The following is a 23,388-nucleotide window of genomic DNA, read 5'->3' as shown; positions in this document are numbered from 1 at the left end:
CAGAACATCTTGCTGTCTGAGCGCCCTGCCCTCTTGTCATCCCTGCAAGAGGTGAGACCCTCTCCCCATGATCACCCAAACTCTTCAATGGCCGCTGCAAAACCTGGCAATACATGGGCTACACTGCTGAGGGGGTATAACACGTACCCCCTCACTGCATACCCCTGCTCTGCACAGCTGACCCCACCACGCCTCATTCCATCACATACAAGGCTGATCTCTCTCCTGTCAGCAGAAGAGCAGGGGCGTCTGACAGGTGGCAGTCCCTGCATCCGGGACACACTGAGGGAAATATTCAGCTGAGATCTCCTTGCAGCCTTCACTGCATTGTTAAAATGCGGCATCAGAGATGGATCCTCTACACCACCTGGCCCTGGCCTGCTTGCAATGGCTCACATTGAGGAGCATATAGTCCCCCTACAGGACACACCAACAACTCGACCTCCTGCATAACCTTGCACACCCATACTCAGAGGTAGGGGTAGCAGGCGATGCTGGCGCGCCGCCCCGGCAACCCGATATATACAACTTGCTCCCTGCTGACGGACTAGGAGGCACATCTCCACTTAAAACACCTGCAGCTGGGCGATATTGCCCATCAGGGCCTCAACCACCACGTGACCTCTGGAGGGGTCTACTGCTGTGATGTGCGACTTCCACATATGCCGGAGGAGACCCTTGGGCCCCTTTACACACTCCCTCTCCCACAAAAAGATCTGCCTCAATTAGAGCGGCTTTCGGACACCCTCCCCACACTAGGCTTGGACCTTGGCTGAACTGACACCAAAGGCCCCCAGGTTCGCCTCTAGGAAATACCCTTCTCCTCCTACGGTGAGCAGCCATCCACCCCCGTTACGTAACCCGCTTTGTGCCCCATGCACCTGGTGGTGAGAACTCCATCCGTACAGAAGTTCGCTGGCCACTGAATAGGGGAGCATACTTGGCACCCTGTTCCAATGGAGGCGCGGGTTTGCCGTGCTGGTTAAACCCTTTGAAGGGGCGGACCCCAGCATCCATTTGGCTCGGCGAGGGGAATGGTCTTGGGGGATCCCATACTCAATCCTATGGCCCTGGTGCCATGGCACGCAGCTCCCAACAGCATTCAATATTGACCACAACTCAACAGACCAAGTCATCTATCTGCGCAGTTGATGAGTGACAGTGGAGCATATCCCGCCTAGCTGGGAAGGCCCCACGTTTAAGGCTCACTCATCATCACCTGGAGAACCCTCAGGCAACATCATTGGTGACCCCCATGCCATGGGAGGTCTGCGCCAGGCTACTGACGCTCTTCACACCACCCGAGCCTCCACTGCTCGGCCCCACTACTGTGGGGCGGCGAGTTGCCCCTTCACTACGTGAACTGTCATCAACCCTGCACCAGAAATTCGCCTAAGTAATACGTCCCACCTCCAAGACGCCGCAGCGCATAGCAGTGGGTACTGGCCAATTTTCATTTGCAAGCAATCAAATGGAATAGCACGCCCATGCACCCCATCCGCACTGAATGCTCTCCCCCGGGCCTGTGACACTTCGGGTGACACTCCGCTCAACACAACCGGCTTTTCCAAAAGGAAGGGGGCTGTGACAGCCCGATGCTCCCCTGGGACTGCTCCTCCTCTCCGCACCACTGGCTATACACAAGATCTGTCACCTCTGCGCGGATAAGGAGGAGCGCCCCACACATATGATCTATCCCAAGATGGCCCCATCCTCTTATTGCAATGGGGCCCCATGCAGCCTATTCCCATCCTGCTCCCAATACCTGCTGGGTCCCAAGAACCACACATACCCGCCTTCTGAGCCTCAAGTATTGGACCAATTTGGAACTGGTCCAACACCTCCGGTCATGACCAAAGGAACCAGTGGGGGTAAGAAGGTTGGCGCAATGGACACATTTGCAAAAGCAATCCCATGCAACAACCCTGCCCAGCCTCGCCAGCTCCCACCAGAGCCAAAAACCCCACCTCCACAACCCCCACTCAAGCCAGACCTCTCAGGAATGATGGAGGCCATGGAAAAGGGGTTTGCAGCTGTGCATGAAAAAACTCGACGACATTAATGTGAGTGTGGCCTTAATTCGGTCCAGATTGGCACATGAGGGGACCCGGATAAACGGAGCTGTGGACAGGATTGGTACTAATGAGGACAATATCCGCACATTGCAAGATACTGTAGCCACCCTCCCTAAAGACATGAAACAAGTCAAGACCATGTATGATGACCTTTAATCACGCTCCCGCAGAAATAATATCAAGATAGCAGTCCTGGAGGATGCCCTGACCAGTAACATGGAGCTGGACGTCAAAAACCTTCTCAGGTACCTTCTGGATCAGCCTGCCCTATCATCATTCTTCGCCGTGGAACAGGCACACTGTGCGCTCTCGCCTAAACCAAAACAAGGCGACTTCCCCAGGCACATTATAGCCACAACTTTGAGCTATCGACACAGAGACGCCCTTCTTCGACTGGCCCGTGAAAAGAAAGACCTCAGACTGGGATCCCAAACCATCCATCTATTCCCAGATTTCTCTGTCCCCGTACAACAAGTGCGACACCAATTCATCGGAGTCAAAAAGATGCTTTAAGAGAGAAATATTCAATATGCAATGTTATTCCCGGCATCCCTCAAACTTCAATTCCGTTGCAAGCTGTACTTTTTTTACGGTACCCTCTGAGTCAGTAAAATTCATTGAGTCACAGATCCCGGAAGCTGGCCTGGCAGCCAACCCAGCAGAATGAGTTATGCTAACCCGCTGAACCATGGTTGCTTAATCTAATGCCTACGGCTTATGTACAAGTTATGTGCTGATTGTAACCCATGTCACACCACCTGAAACACTAGTCATGATCAGGACACAATGGGCCTCATTCCTAGTTCGGAGATAACCACGCCGCTATTTGCGGCATGGCTGCCTCTGAACTCGTCCAAACTCCGACCTGATGAATGGAGTAATTACTGGTCCATTCCGAGGTCGGAGGGACCGGTAATTCTCCATTCACCAGGGCCATTCCCCATTCCCATTTGAGCCCCCATAGGGCTCAATGGGAAGGGGGAAGGCGGCAATAACGGTACCGTAAATAAGTAAATAAAATAAACTCATATGGCAGTAAGGGTTTAACGGCACCGGTCTCGTTACCGGTGACCGTTAACCCTTATCGCCCTACTCGGAATGAGTATGCCTGTCCCCGTTGTTGTTAACTGCCACACAGCAACATTTGTGAAGATGTTGTCCTCGCCCCTGGGGCCCAGTTGGCATTGGGGCAAGTTAGGAAAGGGGGGGATCACACTGCTGGGTTGGGGGAGGCAGTGAGGGAGGGAAGGGAGATGGCACCATGGGGGCTACACATGCCACCGCTGCCATAAAAAGCGCCCGTTGCGCAAGTTGCTCCCATTGCGCTTGTTGCGCATTATCACTGGTAAAGCGGTTGGAAACTATTAAAACCTTGGTGAATGGGGCCAGAGACATACAGGAAACACACATTAAGGCCACCAGCACTGCAATCACAGGCTGAGACGGCTATTACCCTTTGAAACAGGTATGGCACAACAGGCGAAGATACTAAGCTGGAACATATGTGGTCTGAGGAGCTTCATCAAGTCACGAAAAATCATATCCTACGCCCATAGGCAAAGAGCCAATATACTATTTCTACAAGAAATGCATGCCAAAGAGGCCACCTGTCACAACATAGCCACCACCTGGGGGTGAAAGAGATATTATACCTCATTTTCTACTCAGTCCAGTGGTGTCATGGTAATTATTCACAAATCCTTGAAATTCGTGATGAAACACACAAACATAGACCAAGACGGAAGGTTTTTGGTTGTTCACGGTGTCCTGGAAGGTCTTGAACTCTTAAACACTTATTGTCCCAATACAGGCTACCCGGAATTCTTTGATCAATTGAAGGACAACCATTCCGGGCATCACGTCTACCTCTGGTATGGAGAGGGGACATTAATCTTATCCTTGATTGCACCCTCAACAGATCCAACCTTGCCCTGCACCCCCAGACCAGGGTGGCTCGCCAGCTGCTCTCTGTCATGCAAACACTGGAACTCAAGGACGTATGGTGCACCACATACTCCCCCATTCCAGAGAATAGACTTTTTACTCCTCTCCACATGATATGTCCTCCTGCATAGATCTATTTCTCATCTCTAGCTCACTAATGGGGAAAGTCCTAGAGGTGGACATTTGTCACCGCACCCTCTCCGACCACTCCCTGGTCTCGCTAACCCTGAAACTTAAAACAGTTCTGTCAAGTTGCTCCTGGAGATTTAAATCTTTGGCGCTACTGGACATGGCGTTTAGGGCAGACATTAAATATGACATAGACACTTTCTTTGACACTAACACCCCATGCAATACTTCGCACAGCATTAGGTGGCAAGCCTTCAAAGTGTATGTAAGGGAAATGGCGATGTCGAGAGAGAGTCTGGAGTCTTTAAATGCATCTGAAGAGACTTAGGAAATAACAAAAGGTCACGTAAAGACCTCGAACAAAAACATGCCAGAACCTCTGACGCCACACTGCTCGCTATAATCCGCTCTGAATTAGAGAAATTTGAGAGTCTGGCCCTAAGAGAAACACAGTATTTCTCTTGCCCTACCGTGGCCAAGAAATACGGGGAAGACGACAGACATGGCAGAACGCTGGCAAGGGTGGTCCTCATTGAACGCGTAGAGACCAAGTGGATTCAATCTTAAATATGAACGGAAATAATAAGTGGTCTGACGCGGATGTGGTTGAAGTATTTCATACTTTTTACCACATGCTATACACTGCCCCAAAACCAAGCGATGAGCAAGCCATCCACACTTTCTTCCAGTCCATTCATTTATCTTGTCTCAGCACTCATACCAAGGATGAACTGCACCTGCCGATCACCCTCAAGTAAATTGTAGCTGTCATTTCTGTCCTCACCAAAAGAAAGGCCCCTGGGTCCGGATGACTTGACGTTCGAATTCTACCAGGCGTACGCCGCAACGCTCTCTCCGGTACTCCTGCTGGTTTGGGAGAAATCCATCCGACTTCAAACCCTCCCAGAATCTTTGAGAGAAGCCCTAATCACAGTTGTACTCTAACCGGACAAGCCCAGCAATGAATGCGGCTCATACAGAACCCTCTTCCCTCATTAACTGCAACACCAAAATACTGGCGAAGGTGCTGGATAATCGTCTACTCCCACTGATGCCATACTTGGTTCATCCCAACCAGGATGGCTTTAGCCCAGGACGGTCCACACCCTCAATATTAGGTGGTTATTTAACTTAATGGCTAGAATTGACCCGGGGGCACAAGCAGTGGCAATAACGATAGACACCCAAAAGGTGTTCGATATGGTTGCCTGGGCTACCTTTTTACAACATTGTAGAGGATGGGATTCGGCCCCTGGATGCTGAGTTACAGAAAGCTCCTGTACACATGTCCATTAGCCAAGGTTCTTGTCAATGCATGTACATCCACTACATTTCAACTCGAGACTGAAACCCAACAAGGTTGCTCGTTCTCTCTCATAATCTTTGCCTTAGCTATTGAACCTATGGCGGAATACGTCAGGATACAACACAGTCACTGTGGGATCTGCCTAACTGCCCCCCCAAGATCGTTTCCCTACATGCGGACGGCGTGATACTGTATGTCAGAGACCCCTCTACCAACCTGTCACCAATATTCAAGGACATCACGCGAATAGGTGCACTCTCGGGCTTTAGAATGAATTTCTCGAAATCCAAAATATTCTCCCTCACAGATGGGACCATGGACTGTCGTGGAACTACCTCTTTGCGGTGGTCCCCAGACCATATTAAATACCTGGGGGTGAAGGTATCGGGTTCCCACTCATCCATGAAACAAGACAACTATATCTCACTCACATACACAGAAACCAAAAGGCAGACCTGGAAAACTCTCCGGCTCTCCCTTTCTGCCAAATTATCATTAATCAAGATGATACTACTCCCTAAGGTGCTATAAGTCTTCACCAATGTTCCGATATGGCCGGGTAAACCATACTTTGCCAAAATACATGGTCTCTTTGCACAGTTCCTGTGGCACTCTGGAGCAGTCCATAAGGAATGGAGAGATATGACACATCCTTTTGACAAGGGCGGCTTCACTGCTCCTAACCAAGAACACTACTGGCTAGCCGCTCAAGCCCAATTCGCTATGTACTGGTATCCTATGTCATTGCACCCGCTACATGGGAAACATGGAGGCTATTGCTGCATCAGACACAGATTTTAAAACACTTATACTAGATCCGAGCTACAAGGACTGTTAAAGGGGATATCATATTGTACCTCCTTTATTGTATATATTGGCCTAAGCCCAGTCACTCTGCGAAGAAATCTGCATTGCAAAATTCCGATTTTAGATCGACTAAGCCGCCATTTTAAGTCCATCTGCCATTTTGATTTCCATTTTAAAGTCACCCTGTGTTCTAAAATGGTGGACAGTGTTTTCCGGCTTGTAACCTAGCCATCCTGACCTTCACACATAAGTTAATGTCTAAACTGCCCGTAGGCCAAATGTTAGGGTCGTGTAATGAGACCTTGTCCTACGTTTGACCTGTAGATCGAGGATTACCCGCGCCAACAAGTCCGATCCGTGGACATACATCAAATACAATGTTGTGTAAATACTAAACGTGGACATTTGTTGACCTACATTGTATAGGACGTGTACTAAGGCTTAATGTTAAATCCGAAGATACACTGTTGCCATTGTGACTTGTTGTTGTACAAACTGGAAATAATCCACATGCATATAGCTGGACAAATTAGAAGTGAACTCGGCACGAACCCTAGACCGAGAATTATTAACCTGCAGAGGGGCTGGACATTACGATTGAAAAATGTATAAAAGATGTCAATGTTTAGACGTCTAGTACCTCTCACTTCTCACACCGAAAGGGCTGGTATTCACTGTGATGTACTGAGGGCCAGATAGCTATCTGATACTTTGTTTCTTTGTAAACTGTACAGTCATAGAATAAAGATCTCTGAATCTTTATAAGCTCGTGTTTGGTGTATTTCCTTTTGGGGTACTCAGTCTCGATATTTTTCTTTGATTTTACAGCTGGCGCCCGAATAGGGACCCTCAAGATTGATGCCAGCTCGTTGAAGGTTGACGCGGTTATCGGACCGGGATCGGATGGTGTAAAAGGGGGCCCCTTTTTTGGATGAGACGTGACACCCCAGCAGCACTCCACAACCTGATCCCTGGACGGTGAGCACATGGTCCGAGTTGGCATCTTGACGAGGGTCCATATATCGAGGAGGGCAGATTTGCCAAAATCACCAACCACGTGGGACCTTAGTTAGAACTTTGTAATCCGATCGGACCTCCTTAGGATTTGATCAGGTGAGTCGTGACCCAGTTCTTAAGTATCCTGATCATTTGTCTTGGCGCATTGCACTTGCAAGTACAATTATTGTGTCACGATATCCAGATCGAAGGCGCGGGAGCGACGTTATACCAACCACCCCCACTATGGTCGTGGAGCCCCCCAAGTCAAAGCTTACATGGGTTTCCAGGACAAGAGCAGGGAAGGAGGCTTATGGGGCTAGATGTTTGGATGGGTAGGGGGAAGTTAGGTAAACCGAATTGAGGGTAAGGTAGAGGTTATGGGTTGGACAGGGGGAGTATAGGGTAAGATTGATTGTTGCCCACTTTTGTTCAGGTGCCCTCAGCCCTTACTAGCTGTTCCTTACATAAGCACCAAATTTCACAAAAGTTCAGCCCTCCACTATCTAACCCTATGTCAACAGACAAGTGCACAGTTTAAAACATTACATTTTGCATGCAGACTTAGCTCTGGTCTTTAGAGTCCTGTCCGTGGGAGGCAGTTGAGGTCCTTGGCACGTCTGTGAAGTCCTCTCACCAATGATCCAAGCTAAAAGAAAGGACAAGAATTAAAATATGCCCTCTGAGTTGCCAGCATTCACACCATGCCAGGCTCACAAACATACAAGGTTTACGTCTCAAGGCACGAATTGCGCAAGGTAAATGCCCCTAAAACAAGAGATGTACACCGGAGTGCACAACAAGTACCAAGTGATCTTCCTGCTGATCCCGGCTGGAGTAACTGTAGTATTCCGTAGGTTTTCACAAGCAGTCTTTCCTCAGACCCTCGTAGGTGCGTGTGCGCTGTTAAACGTAGCAGGACGTCACCAGTGTTTTCGCCTTGTGGGCCTTCCTTGTTCTCCAGGAGGCGGAAATACTCCAACAATAATGCGGAACCCTGTACGGGTTAATTCCCTCAAAGTATGCCACCCACGCACTAAGGCGCTGAAGTTATGGACACTTATCTTAACTCGGAAGCGCAGGGGCTGTGGGTGGGCAAACGATGGCCCCCTGCGCTTTCCCCTCGATCCCCTTTGGTTCAAGCGTGGGCAAGTACTTATCTTGTAAAGGCGAGGGGCCGGGCTGCTGCTCGGGTGGTGCTGGGCCCCTTGTGTGTGTATCTGCAGGAGCTCCGGTGCACACGTCCTCTCGTCGTGGAGTCTCAAGTGCAAGCCCCATGCCTGGGGCTCTGCGCATGCGTGTTGGGGTGCCACACCCTGTCCTGGCTCCTGATTGGCCCGGCTGGCCCTGGGCATGCTGGGTATTTTAGTTATTCAGCGCCTGCTCCTGTGCAATGTAGTTTTTAGCGCTGCTGCTTTCCTGCACGTAGGGCAAAGCAGCCTTTTATACGGTTGCAGCTTCCTCAACAGTATTTGTGCAGCTGATCCTGCCACAATAGTTCCCACAACACCCTTATGAGTGCCCTGTCTGTGTCTTTGTCTACTCTTATCCCTGACATATTGACCAGGTAACACCAGTATTCTGATATGCCTGGGAAATTGTCTGCCTGTTTCAGGGCGTTATTCCGCAGTGACAGACAATCTTTGGAATTTGGCCGACCGGCACCAATGGAGGGGTCACCTGCGTGTACTATGTACTCTAAGCACGGCATTGGTAGTATAGTATTTAATGATATTTGGCACAGACAAACTAGACATGCTTCCGAACTTCAGTGGCCAATCAATGGTAGTTTTGAAATTCCTCGTATTGAATACTTAGAATCCATATTATTGAAGAAAAAGGCTAGACCTGCAGCATTCGATGTATTACAGAATTGGAAGAAAGAAGCTATGCAGCAGCTGAAGAGTAGAGAAAAGCATGCGCGCCGTCATATGACGAACGCCAAAAAAGCGTTGTTATATGACCAGAATAAACAGTCTGAGTCAGTTAGGAATATGGATAGGGCTTTTTCACTTGGTATCCAGAAAATGTATCCTTCTAAAGACTTTCATGTATCTGATGAACTTATTGACAAACTTTTAAATGAACAAAGGCCTGGTGCCACTGCGCCACCTCTGTATGTTCCTCTTCCTGCTGTTATTGCTCCTCCCATAGCTCCTCCTGCTCCTCGTATTGCTCCTCTTAATGTTCCTCTTCCTCCAGCTGTTGTCCTCCTCTTGTCATTGCTCGTCCACCTGTTCCTCGACCTTTGCTCTAGTGGATATCTTCCACGAAGGCAGGTATATCACAACCTCCATGTGAAAACAGGTTCACAGGAACACTGGGGTTGATCATCTTCAATATTATAGGCTGTTGGCAGCAGTGTCCGCTAGATAGCCCTCTTACCCAAATGAGCTCCCTGAGACCGCCTCCCTAGCCTATGTTGCAAATTCGAGAGACTGCAGACACATACTCTCCACATTATACAAAATCCTAATAGATGACGAGGGTTGGTCCCACGAACTAGACTCCGAATTTACAGAATACCAATGGGCCTGCATGGGTAGGCATACTCAGAAAGTGTCATTACATTTTGAACTTCAATTCATTCAGTTCAAACTTCTGAATAGGCTTTACTATGCCCCATGTAGGTTATCAAAGATGCCCCACTCACAACCGCAGGGCTGCCCAAGATGTCAATACTCATGTTCTGGTCATGCCCTCGGATAAGTAACTATTGGGACCAAATCATGAACGTAATCTCCAAGGTACTAACCACCCCATTAGAGTGTTACTTCTTACGTATACTCTTTGGCATCTGGCCAGACATGCATAGCAAATCCCACCAAACCTTTGTGTAGATAGCAGGCAAGATCACTAAGAGAGCCATTCTATTAAGATGGAAGGACAAAAAAAAACAAGTGTGAAAAACTGTCTGGAGACATTGACATGGGCACAAGAATGGGAAGGTCTGTATATCTATATATCTACACCCTACCCCCTCACTTCAGACCCCGAGATGCCTGGTCAGCCTCCCGTTCATACTTCTGTGACCCAGATGTGCCCAAACCTAACTGAGATGTGCTATATCTAACACCTGAAATGCTATAGGGATATTTGCCTGTTTTGTTGCATACTATTCACTGCTGCCTGATCGAATACGCTTATCTGTATCATGAATGATGTATTCCTGTTGCCCTGTACCTTCTCTTGCCAGTAATAAATAAAGTTTTTTAAAAATAATTCCTGCTGTTCATGTGAAAAAGGGACTTCTGTTTCGGGACTCTGAATGCACCCCACACCATGCTCCTTTCTACATCACTAACCACAGTGGGCCGTCCCGCTTAATACCCATGCTCCTCTCTCCATCACTAACCACAGTGGGCCATCCCACTGAATACCCTCACTCCTCTCTACATCAGTAACCATAGTGGGCCGTCCCACTGAATACCCACGCTCCTCTCTACATCAGTAACCATAGTTGGATGTCCCGCTGAATTACCATGCTCCTCTCTACATCAACAATCATAGTGGGCCGTCCCGCTGAATACCCATAGCTCCTCTCTCCATCAAGATCCATTTTGGGCCATCCCGCTGAATACCCTTGCTCCTCTCTCCATCACTATCCACAGTAGGACCTCCCACTGAATACCCTCACTCCTCTCTACATCAGTAACCATAGTGGGCCGTCCCACTGAATACCCACGCTCCTCTCTACATCACTAACCATAGTTGGATGTCCCGCTGAATTACCATGCTCCTCTCTACATCAACAATCATAGTGGGCCGTCCCGCTGAATACCCATAGCTCCTCTCTCCATCAACATCCATTTTGGGCCATCCCGCTGAATACCCTTGCTCCTCTCTACATCACTAACCACAGTGTGATATCCCGTTGAATACCCATGCTCCTCTCTACATCACTAACCACAGTGGCCCCTCCCGCTGAATGCCCATGCTCACCACTTCATTACTAACCACAGTGGGCCATCCCGTTGAATACCCTCTCTCCTCTCTACATTACTAATCACAGTGGGCCATCCTGCTGAATACCCACACTCCTCTCTTCATCACTAACCACAGTGGGCCATCCGACTGAATACCCACACTCCTCTCTACATCAATAACCACAGTGGCCGTCCTGCTGAATTCCATGATCCTTTCTACATAACTAACCACAGTGGGCCATCCTGCTGAATACCCATGCTCCTCTCCACATCAGTAACCATAGTGGGCTGTCCCACTGAATACCCACACTCCACTCTACATCAGGAAATACAGTGGCCTTTCTCGCTGAATACCCAGGGTTCTCTCTACATCACTAGCCACAGTGGGCTGTCCTGCTGTATATCCACACTCCTCTCTCCATAATCAACCATAGAGGTCCATCCCACTGAATACCCATGCTTCTAACTACTGTGGGCCATCTCTCTGAGTACCCATGCTCATCTCTACATCACTTACCACAGTGGGCCATCCTGCTGAATACCCACACTTCTCTCTGCACTAACCACAGTGGACCACACCTCTGAATTCCGATACTACTCTCTACATCACTAACCCCATTGGGCCTTCCCACTGAATACCCATGTTCCTCTCGACAACAGGAAAGATAGCAGGCTCTCCTGCTGAATACCAAAGCTACTATCAACATTTCTACCCACTGTGGGCCATCTCTCTGAATACACAGGCTCCTCTCTACATCCGGAATCACCACAGGCTCTCCCACTGAATGCCCACCCTCCTCTCTACATTACTAACCACTTTGGGCCATCCCGGAGATCATCCCCCTCCTCTCTACATCGCTAACCACAGTGATCTGACCCGCTGAATAGCCATGCTTCTCTCTACATCACTAACAATAGTGAGCTGTCCCGCTGAATACTGACACTACTCTCTACATCACTAGCCACAGTGGGCCATCTCGCTGAATACCCACACTCCTCTCTACATCACAAACCACAGTGGGTTGCCCGGCTGAATACACACGCTTCTCTCTACCTCACTAAACACAGTGGGACATCCCGCTGAATACCCATGCTACTCTCTACATCACAAACCACAGTGGACCACCCAACTGAATACCCGTGCTGCTCCCTACATAACGAATCACAGTGTGCCATCCCGGTGAATACTCACGCTCCTCCCTACATCACTAATCACAATGTGACATCCTGCTGAACACCCACGCTCCTCTCTACATCACTAACCACAGTGGGCTGTCTCGCTGAATACCCACACTCCTCTCTACATCACTAACCATAGTGTGACATCCTGCTGAATACCCACGCTCCTCTCTACCTCACTAACCACAGTGGGCTGTCCTGCTGAATACCTACACTCCTCTCTACAGCACTAACCACAGTGGGCTGTCCCGCTGAATATCCATGCTCCTCTCTACATCACTAACCATAGTGTGACATCCTGCTGAATACCCACGCTCCTCTCTACATTACTAATCACAGTGGGCTGTCCTGCTGAATACCCACACTCCTTGCTACAGCACTAACCACAGGGGGCCCTCCCGATGAATACCCAGGCTCCTCTGTACATTACTAACCACAGTGGGCCCTCCCGCTGAATATCCATGCTCCTCTCTGCATCACTAACCACAATGTCCCGTCCCGCTGAATAGACACGCTTCTCTCTACATCACTAACCACAGTGAGCCATCTCGCTGAATAAATACACTCCTCTCTATGTCACTAACCACAGTGGGCCATCCCAGCAAAATAAACACGGTACACTCTATATCACTAACCAAAGTGGGCCATCCCGCTGAAAAAACACGCTACTCTCTACAGCACTAACCACAGTGGCTGTACCGCTGAACACCCACACTCGTCTATACATTACTAACCACAGTGGGCCCTCCCGCTGAATATCCATGCTCCTCTCTACATTACTAACCACAGTGGGCCCTCCCGCTGAATATCCATGCTTCTCTCTGCATCACTAACCACTGTGGGCTGTTCCGCTGAATACCCACACTCCTCTCTACAGCACTAACCACAATGTCCCGTCCCGCTGAATACACACGCTTTTCTCTAGATCACTAACCACAGTGAGCCATCTCACTGAATAAATACACTCCTCTTTATGTCACTAACCACAATGGGCCATCCCGGCAAAATAAACACGCTACACTCTATATCACTAACCACAGTGGGCCATGCGGGCCACAGTGGGCCATGCTGGCAGAGCAGTTCCCGCGAGCACAGAACGTCAGATGCAACGGCACCATTCTGAACGGTGACGGTGCATCCGACGTCCCATCCGCATTCAGCCCTATGGGGCCGAGTGGGGATGGGGAGTCACCGTGAAACTCGGCATGACCCTGTAATTCCCCATTCGTCGGTCCCGGAAAAAAATGGATACCGGCGGCAGCCGTGCCTGTACTACCCTTTATGGCCACCTTGATTTGGGCTTTCTGGTGGAACCGATAGAATGAGTAACAGGTTTCTACGGTTTTTATATGAATTGTTGGTACAAGGTTGTTACATTGCAAGGCTTTTAATCACTGATTTTTTTTTTGCTGAAGGTTTTTGGCTGAAAAACTCAGAGAACAATATGGGGTCAGGGGTAGGGGGTAGGGGTTAGGTAAGGGGATATAAAGGGTAGGGAGGTGTGTGTAATAGGGACTAGATTATAGGGAAGGGGAGGCTTGGGGGAAGCCCTCAAATAAAAAATAAAACAATTCAATGAGTTTTCTCGACTGAAGTAATCATCAAAAAACTCAGCGAAAAAAAAACAATTTGCGTTCTAAGATTATAGAACCAAATTGTTAAGATTGTGATTGAGAGGTTCTGATGGCAATGGAAAGGTAGAATATTGGCTTTGATTAAGAAGGGTGGTTTTGATTATTGATTGTGTAGACGGCCAGCATACTACCTTTACTTTACTTTTACTTTTAAAAATGTATATTGAGCAAACCATGGACCCGTGGGCTTAGGGCCTCGACAACACAAAAGGACGAAAGACAAGAGAAAGATCATTGAACCAAAGTCAACCTAATGGCAAGAGCTTGAGCCACACAGCTGTGTAGTTCAGTGCATGCTTCTGAGTGTTGGACTTGCACTATTTCAGTGAAAGCATCTAATTGGTGGTTTGCCTTTCGGATGGTACTTCAGAGAGATTTTTTCAGCAGTTTTTCGACTCTCCGATATTTGAGAATCGGCACAATTTGGCTTGCATGCAGCTGGCTGTGATTTTGTTCATAGGGGCTATCTATTGCATATACAGTGTAAGGAGAATCCGTCTCCTGCAGCACCTGAAAAGAGCAAATAAACAGAACAGGCTCAATGACTCAAATATAACAAGTCAGAGAACTAATGCTCTCTTCCCTGGTGAAGCACCCTAAGGTTAGGGTAGGGATTCAGAGAACTAATGCTCTCTTTCCTGGTGAAGCACCCTAAGGTTAGGGTAGGGATTCAGAGAACTAATGCTCTCTTCCCTGGTGAAGCACCCTAAGTTTAGGGTAGGGATGCAGAAACAATTAACCCTAACTCAGCCTTAAATGAGATTTAAGTGAGGTGTCAAGGGTTGTCATGCACTCTTTTTTGTCAGGGTTATGCTGACATTTGGGTGTTACCCAATTGGACCGTAGCTGATTTGATCATGGTGGATTTGATGGAATTGTTGCGTGGCCATTTTTGCTGGTAATAAATGTGGTAGGTGCGTTTAGGATAATGATATGGAGGTTTGAGGTGGGTTGCGGGGGTCTCACCCTGCATATATTTGCGGCAAAAACTTTTAAAAAAAGAAAAACAAATTATATCAATTCCACCACGATCAAAATAAAACAGATCTGGCATTTGGAGTTCGTTTACATCCTCTGTGCAGAGTCAACACGATATGCCCATGTAAGTCTTTCAGATGTCTCCCAGGTGACTTAGGTAATCGCCATCCTGTTGTACTTGTGCATTCAAATAAACACTACCCTTATGTTTATTTGTTTTTGTTGTCCTGCTATCTGGGTCTACGACGTGAATGTTTGTGTCTGGTACTGGGCTTGTAAGGGCTAGAGTCTCCAAGCTCCCATAATCCATCCTTACTCTAGTGCGCCATCGCTGAAGACCCTCTCAGCTCCATTTACCCTGACCATGGTACAGTGTGAGACTCACCACCCTCTCTGCCCAATGAAACACACAATCATTACTCATTCCTTTCTCCGCCTAACATGTAGATTGCTCCCTTTCTCTCTTGCTTGGTTTACATTCTAAAGATCCAATGCAAATACTCAAATAGACGACTGTGGGGCTGGGACTGCCTTCTCCGCTAGCCTGAGGGAGCAGCACCATTAGATGCCAACACCATCACAAAAAGAGGTGCAATAACATAGAAAGTAAACCTCCATAATGAAACAACCGCTTTACCAGCTCCAAAGGCTTTCTACTGGATCCAGTCACAACATTCTAGGTTCTTGAACCTCTAGTGAACTCAGAGGGATACAATTGTGGTTGTACCTTGGAATTTGTTCTCAATATCTGATGGTGTGCTTTGGATCTGCCATTCATACTTAGTTGACTTCCATCTCACCCTCGACTTGATGAAAGGCTTGGTCATTAACACTTCAGCACTTTAAGACAGATTCTTCCCTAAAGTGCTTACAAAAACGTGTGTGCTAAAGGAAAGGTTACATCTTCTAAACTGTTTTCCAACCATTTAGCACTTTTGAGAATTCTAGTAACTATCAACAACGTTTGCCATTTGTTATGCTGCTTACCCCCTCCCCCTTCTTCCCTTCTTAAGTCATTTTGCATGTATCTTTCGTGCCCTGTATGTGACCAATGCAATTGATAAAATAACCATTTTTAATGGTTTCAGTTGGCTTTCACAGTTTTTTATCTTTATTTACAGCACATTTGATCATTTTCTACGCTATAAAGTTGCGAATATTGTTAGTAAGTACTATTATCACCCAGGATATGGTCCGTTCCCGTTTTTCTTTCGCTTACCTGTTCCTTGCTCCCCCAGCAATTGCTCTCTGATATGGCTCTCCTCACTGCCGTTCCAGCCCCACACTTCATGGCTGCCAAAGAAATGAAAATAGGCAACGTTCTTTGGCTCTTTTCTATTTTCATGGGGGGGAAACGTTTTATTTTTGTATTGAATATAAAAAGCTTGTTTGAGCTCACGTTGAAAAACCAAACCAAGTTAGGTGCTGATAGCCAAAATGGCCACCAAGGAGAAATGGCCGCCAGGATGAACTGTACCAGTTGCTAAATGCATCAGAGACCTTGGGCCTCATTACGTGATGGGTGGTAGCCATGGAGCTATTAGCTCCATGGCTGCCTCCCATACCATGCCCTTGTCCGGTCTCGTTCAATGGGGACTTACTGGTGTAGTCCGACACTGGCGAGACCGGTAAGTCCCCATTGAACAGACCATTCCCAATTCCGATTTGAGCCCTCAGAGGGCTCAATGGGAATGGGGAGGGCGCTAATAACGGGCTTGTGACTTGCAAGCCCGTTATTAGTGCCCTGGTCCCTTAGCGGGACCCGTAAGGGACATGTCGTCAGACCACACGTTCCTTACGGTGCCCGCCAAGGGACCTTGGAATAGCGCGGTAAGGGATTACCAGCACCGGTCTCCTTACCAGTGCCGGGTATCCCTTACTGCCCACCTTGTAATGACCCCCCCCTTGTTTACTGTGCTTGCTTTGCTCAGACCTTTATCTTAGTCTCTCGGTCCTTAACACCGAGGGTAGCCCTGCCCAAATTTGATTCAAGGCCATATTACAGCACAGTCATTGCAAAAAGATTGGAGGTTTGGGTGAGTCAGGGATTAGACTGAATCAGTCTGCACATAACCCCCCGACCCCAATAAAGATAACAAACATTAAAGCTGCACAGCTACATCTTGATGGTGGGTAACCATTTGATGGCATTGGCCACGATGCCCCAGAAAGGATTCCTGAGCACATTATATCCAGTAAAATAGCTCATCAGGTTGAACGCTCACTGCTGCGATCTATGAGTGATCTGTAAGTCGATAAATGAGTACCAACCTATGGGATGATGCATGCAAATATGTACAGTGCTTAAGCGTACGCGCTATATAAATACACATATCACCATCATTATCCTCTTATCCTTTGCCTTGTTCAATGGGAAGATACTTACCATGGTGTAAAGATTTAGTATCTCCTGTAGCAAGTAGTCCACAATGAATTCATACACTTTGGTTGATCTACACTCACAATGACCCTTGCTTCTTCCGCTGGACATGCAAAGGGCAATGCTGGTAAGAGCCCCCTGCTGCAACTGAAGCCAGTCGAATTCTTCTGCAGCGCGCCAAGCAGTAGTTCTGTAGGGTCGCAAGGCTCGAGTGGGTCTGCAGGCGAGAAGATGACGTTTACTAAACTGACTTAGTGACGATAATGCAGCTCATTTAACAAAGGATGGAAATTGCTCTGGAGGGGACCACTTACCTTTGTACTTATGTGCAAATGGGACCCCTCCAGGCAATTTTTCTCATTTACACTGAGTGCAAAAGAGAAGCGTAAAGCGACGGTAGAAGCGTCTTTACACCTGTCATTTGCACTCTGCAGTGCAAAATTAGTAAACGCTGCCTGCCACCGGGATATGGCAAGCAACATTAACAGTGGGTTCCTATGGAATGCGCCTGCCTTTTGTAAAAAACAGGCGGAATGCATGGGAATTCATGGTTGTAAATCTGCATGAAAATCTCATGCTGACGTAAAATCAGGTTGATTGCCTAGCATTTTGGTGCTTGACTACCCAAGTGTGTGGGACAAAGACTGATATGCAAATAGTTATTCCTCCTTTGTAAAAGGTACAGTGAGCAAACATATGTGGCTGCAGACTCTTGAATGGGCATCTTCCCATAGAACAGGTCATTATGGCCGTATTCGTTCTCACAGAGGGGCGCCTGTACATCTTTTTCTTTGTTCAAGGAACTTAGGGGTGGTCACCCTAAATTACATAGGGTTATCCAGATGTGAACCTCTTGCTCACTGTGCTCAGAGAGGCACAGCTCCACCTCACTGATGAGGCACCTTCCCATAAACCAGGTCATTATTGCCATGTCCTTTATTGCAGAGGGGCGCCCGTACCTCTTTTTCTTTGTTCAAGGAATTTAGGGTATGTCACACTAAATTACATGGGATTATCCAGATGTGGACCTCTTGTTCACGGTGCTTAGAGAGGCACAGACCCACCTCACTGATGAGCCCCAAATAGGCTCAAACACATGTCTGGGGTTGCTGTTGGTATTCTTGTTCAAGTTAGGATTGCCTAGCATTTCGGTGCTGGACTGCCCAAATGGGCGGGGCAAAGACTAATATGCAAATGGATATTCCTCCCTTGTAAAAGGTACAGTGGGCTAAAATGTGGCTGCGGACTCTCGAGTGAGCACCCATACCTCGTTGTCTTTTGTTCAAGGAACTAATAGTTGTTCACCCGAAGTTACCTAACGTTATCAACAGATGGACCCCTTGCTCACTGTGCTCAGAGAGGCACAGCTCCACCTGACTGATGAGGCCCGACTAACCGAAACACATGCCTGGGGGTGCTCTTGGTAGTCTTATTCAAAGGAGGATTGCCATAGCATTTCGGTGTTGGACTGCCCAAGTGGGCGGGACAATGACTGATATGCAAATGAATATTCCTCTTTTGTAAAAGGTACAGTGAGCTAAAATGTGGCTGCGGACACTCTAATGGGCACCTTCTAATGGAACAGGTCCATATCACCGTCGTGTTCCTTCTTGTAGAGTACCGCCCGTACCTCTTTTTCTTGATCTTTAAGGTGGGGAGTTAAAGAGAGGCTGAATCTTAACTCCTGTTCTTCCCCCGCCCTCCACTTTCAAAAATAACGTAAATGCCCCAGAGGTTGAATGGATGCGTTAAGACAGGCGTAACACCCTTACATTTGTCTTTTACATCTCATTAATGTTCCAGGGACTTTGTTTTGCTCCAATGATTCTACTGTAACATGATGCCCTACTTACACGAAGACCTCCTATTCCACAACTAAATTTGGGTGAAGTTCAATTCATTCACCGAATGGCGAGGTCATGAATTGGAATCCCACTCTGAAGGGGTGTCTTGTGAAGAACAGATCGGCCACTGAATGTCAGACTCGTCGGACAGGATTAAGCATTGAGAGGTGATCACTGGACAGATCCTATGGGCATTGACTGCAAATCTCCCATTGCAATGGCAAATTTGAAATTCATGAAAAAGGAGTAGTTGCTTTCAATTAAAAGTGAAGGTATAAGGTGTAGAACAAAGATTTCTGTTTGTAAGTCCCTCGAGTGTTGAAATGTTTGTAAAAACCATCTGTAAAATGTTTAGGCATGGTTTTGCACCTGTTTCAACACTACAAGGAGCCCTTTTTCAATGATCCCCGAGCTTAAATGGTGGCACTGAAGACAGGCATAACACAGTTATGCATGTCTTTCTATGTTATGTTAATAGAACATATAAAGCACTCGTAGGCCCAGAGGCATCCTGACCCTAATACACAGAGAAGATAGAAATTTGACCTAGAAGAGCAAAGATTTCAACAATCATCTGAATTCCAGATGATTCTAGCTGCGTCTCTGGGCAAGCAGTAGCCTATTCCACAGCATAGCAGCTGCAATCCAAAAGGCCCGGCCTTCCACCCTAGCAAGATGAAATCTAGGAACGACTACTAAACACGCATCTCCAGAATGGACATCCCGGCTTGAAATATAAGGTTCAAATTTAGCACAAAGATACTCTCCCCCCTACTGATAATAGGCCTGATGGACAAGGCATTGGGCTTTAAACTCCACTCGCATATGCACCGTGAGCCAGTGAAGAGACCATAAAACCAGAGAAATATGTATTCCATTAGGTGAGTTGGTAGCCACCTGACCAGCTAGATTCTACAACACCTGTAGTTGATGAATAAGTCCAGCAGGCTGAGACAGAAACAAGGCATTTCAACAATCTACTCTGCTAAGGACTAATCAGGCCACAACCTGCGGATGCAGATGAATAGACAGGAATGGTAAAACCTTACGCAGTATCCTCAAATGGAAGTGACCAGCCTTGCAGATTGTGACAACTTGGGCGACCATTGAAAGAGCAGAAGATAGAATTACCCCTAAGTTTATCGACACTGTTACTGAAACAGGGAATACACCAAGTGCAGAGGGCCAGAAAGAAGGAGTCCAACAAGTGGGATTATGGGGAGAACACACCACCACAATCTCTGTCTTGTCCCTGTTCAACTTCAGACAGTTGTTGTTCATCCACCCCATGGCTGCCAGGCACCACCACAGACACAAGGACACTTCAGCCCAGGCATGATCCAGGATTTGCCTGTCATTGGCGTATGAGTAGCACTGGAGTAAAAGGAGCAGACTAGACAGACAGGCGGCTGGATATAGCCGTCAAAATGCAGCAGGGAAAATGCAGAGTCTTGTGGAAGGCAGCAGGTCAACGAGTGAGAAGGGGAAAGAAAGGGAAGAAGAGAAAGAGATCGGCCCCTCTCAGCCAGGAAGGAGGCAAACCAGGTGAGGACAGGCCTGGAGAGGCCCGACAAGGCCATGCGGGACAGCAGGATAGAGTGGTCAACAGTATTGAAGGTCACCGAAAGATCAAACAAAATCAGGGCACCCACTCCTCCGCCATCCGCCAACCTGTCCATGTCATTCACGACAGACACCAGGACACTCTCCGTACCACATTCCGGTCAAAAACCTGACTGGGAGGTGTCAAGGAACCGAGAAGATTCCAAAAAGGAAGAGAGAAGAGGAGAAAACAGGTCTTCCAACAGTTTCATAAAAAGGGCAGAAGAGAGATTGGTCGATAGTTAGAAAAAACAGACAGGGCCAGTGAAGGCTTCTTTAAAAGCGAGATACCAGTGGCCTGCTTGAGTTCAGTTGGAATATAGCCATATTGACAAAGAAGATTAATGTCTTGGGCTACCCAGGTAATCATACCTGGCATGATGTCTTTAAAAACATCCAGTGGCACATGTCTTAATGCCCCCATTCACGCTTCCGGGGATTTTCATTGTTTTTAAAGGTGGAGTTATGTTGTAGGATCAAAAGAAATATTGAGGCTTAGTACCAACAAAGATGAAATACGCCAGTCACGAGAACAGAAGTACATGTACAGTTTTATTTGTCAGATAGCTATCTGGCTCTCAGCGTCTTGCAGTGTGTACCAGCAGACACTGTGAGGGGGGCGAGTGCTGGACATTACAAAGTCATGGGTTTATGTACACTTTCCACAGTCCCGGTTACATCATCCAGCCCCTCTTCGAGTTACACATTAATTAAGGGTTCATTGCCAGTTCACATAACTAATACAGATTCAAATAACTATACATTGTTCAATGTTTTCCTCAAACACTATATATGTTTTTTCTATACATAATGGTAACATTTGTTTTCAAGCTTAAAGTTAGTCCAGTTTCAAGGAAGGATCACAAAGATCTCTGCAAAGGTACACGGTTTCAGCAATTCACCGTTCTGTTCACTGTTTGCATGAGGATGAATCTATTGGGACAGAGAATATCTAAATTACTGTTCAGTTCAACTCCAGTTTAGCTCCAAGGTTTCTTAGTGCAGGACAAACAATCCACTTTCAGCAGCCACAACATGTTTATCTGTGTTGACACAGTGCAAAGTTCATTTTTCTCTGCTGCAGCCGAAAACACAAAGTTTAACATGAGGCAAAAAACAGGAGTTAAACAAAATGGCGGATGATTCTAAAATGGCGGCGTAGTCAGCCTTATTCAGGTTCATTCAAATGCAATTTTCAGTGTGATGTGAATGCGCTTAGGCCAATGTTCGTTATCAGGCGGTATTATGTGAAATATACTTTAACAAACCCTCCTTTTGGCCTAAACCAAGAGCATTAAAGATTAGCATCATCCGAAGACCATGTATCATCGTCTGAACATCCGAATCACTATTTTTGAAGACAATTGCCATTAACTCCTTGATGGTAATATCCTGCATTACTAAGGCATTCAACATTTTCCTGGGCATATGTGTCTTGGGTTCTAGTGTACCTATTGCCTGTGCACAACTCCCTCCTATCATAGAACACATGACAGGCAGACATTGTATGCAACAACAGCAGAACAGTATAATGCCAAGAATTACCATTAAGACTGCAAAGATTTTCTGGCCCCAAGATCGCAACAAGTCCCAGAACCATCTACTAATATCCCAGTTTCCCTCTGGAACGTGTACTTCAGTAATTAAGACATGTAAATTCTTAATCGCCTTAAATATGGTGGGTACCGAATCGGGTACAAAAACGCAACATGCGTACCCCACCACGCTCAGCTAGAATGATGTCCAACATCATCCTATTTTGGAGAGCCACTAATCTAAAAGCGTTTTGCTCTAGCGCCATGTTATACAGGATGTTAGTGTTCTCATTGATGGCTTTCTCTAACACTGTTGCCAAATTTCTAATATCTTGGGAGTTTATTATTTGTCCCCAAAATGGCATGAAAGATTTTGCAACATCACCCAGTATTTGTGAAGGAGTGTCACCATTCTCATCCCGCCTAGGACGAGTTTTAGAGACTTCAGCAGTGGTGGCGACACATACTCCTGGTAACAATATACCCAAATAACAAGTACCCTCCCAATCACCGCAAACAAAGTAAACAGGATCTTCTACATACAAAGGTCTATCCTCACTGGTTGGATAGGCAACCTCCTGTTGACAATACTGAAACTTTTTCAATGAAGCCTTATGCCCATGTCCTGCTAAATGAATAAGCAGCAACACAGTGCCTTCTTTGCAAGCAACTTCAGAATCAGCAGCTAGAAGTAGATCATCGACATATTGCAACAACGTGCAAGTAGAAGGTAACTCAAGCATATCAAGCTGTTCTTTCAACACTCTACTATAGATGCTTGGACTCTCAGTGTACCCTTGTAGCACACGGGTGAATGTGAACGAGCGTCCCCCTAGGATGAACGCAAACAAATATCTGCTTTCAACATGAACAGGAATACTGAAAAACCTTTTTTCAAATCCACAACACTAAAATGTGTAGCCATGGCTGGAATCCTAGTCAATATTGTAGTAACATCAGGTACAATCGGAAACAAACTGTGGAGCAACAACCTTATTAATGGCGTGCAAGTCAATAATGAAACGAAAAGGAATCACATTATCCCCTTTCTTA

Source organism: Ambystoma mexicanum, chromosome 4q, assembly GCF_040938575.1.
Source record: "Ambystoma mexicanum isolate Mex_15411 chromosome 4q, UKY_AmexF1_1, whole genome shotgun sequence".
NCBI lineage: Eukaryota > Metazoa > Chordata > Amphibia > Caudata > Ambystomatidae > Ambystoma > Ambystoma mexicanum.
This window is presented reverse-complemented; position numbering follows the sequence as displayed.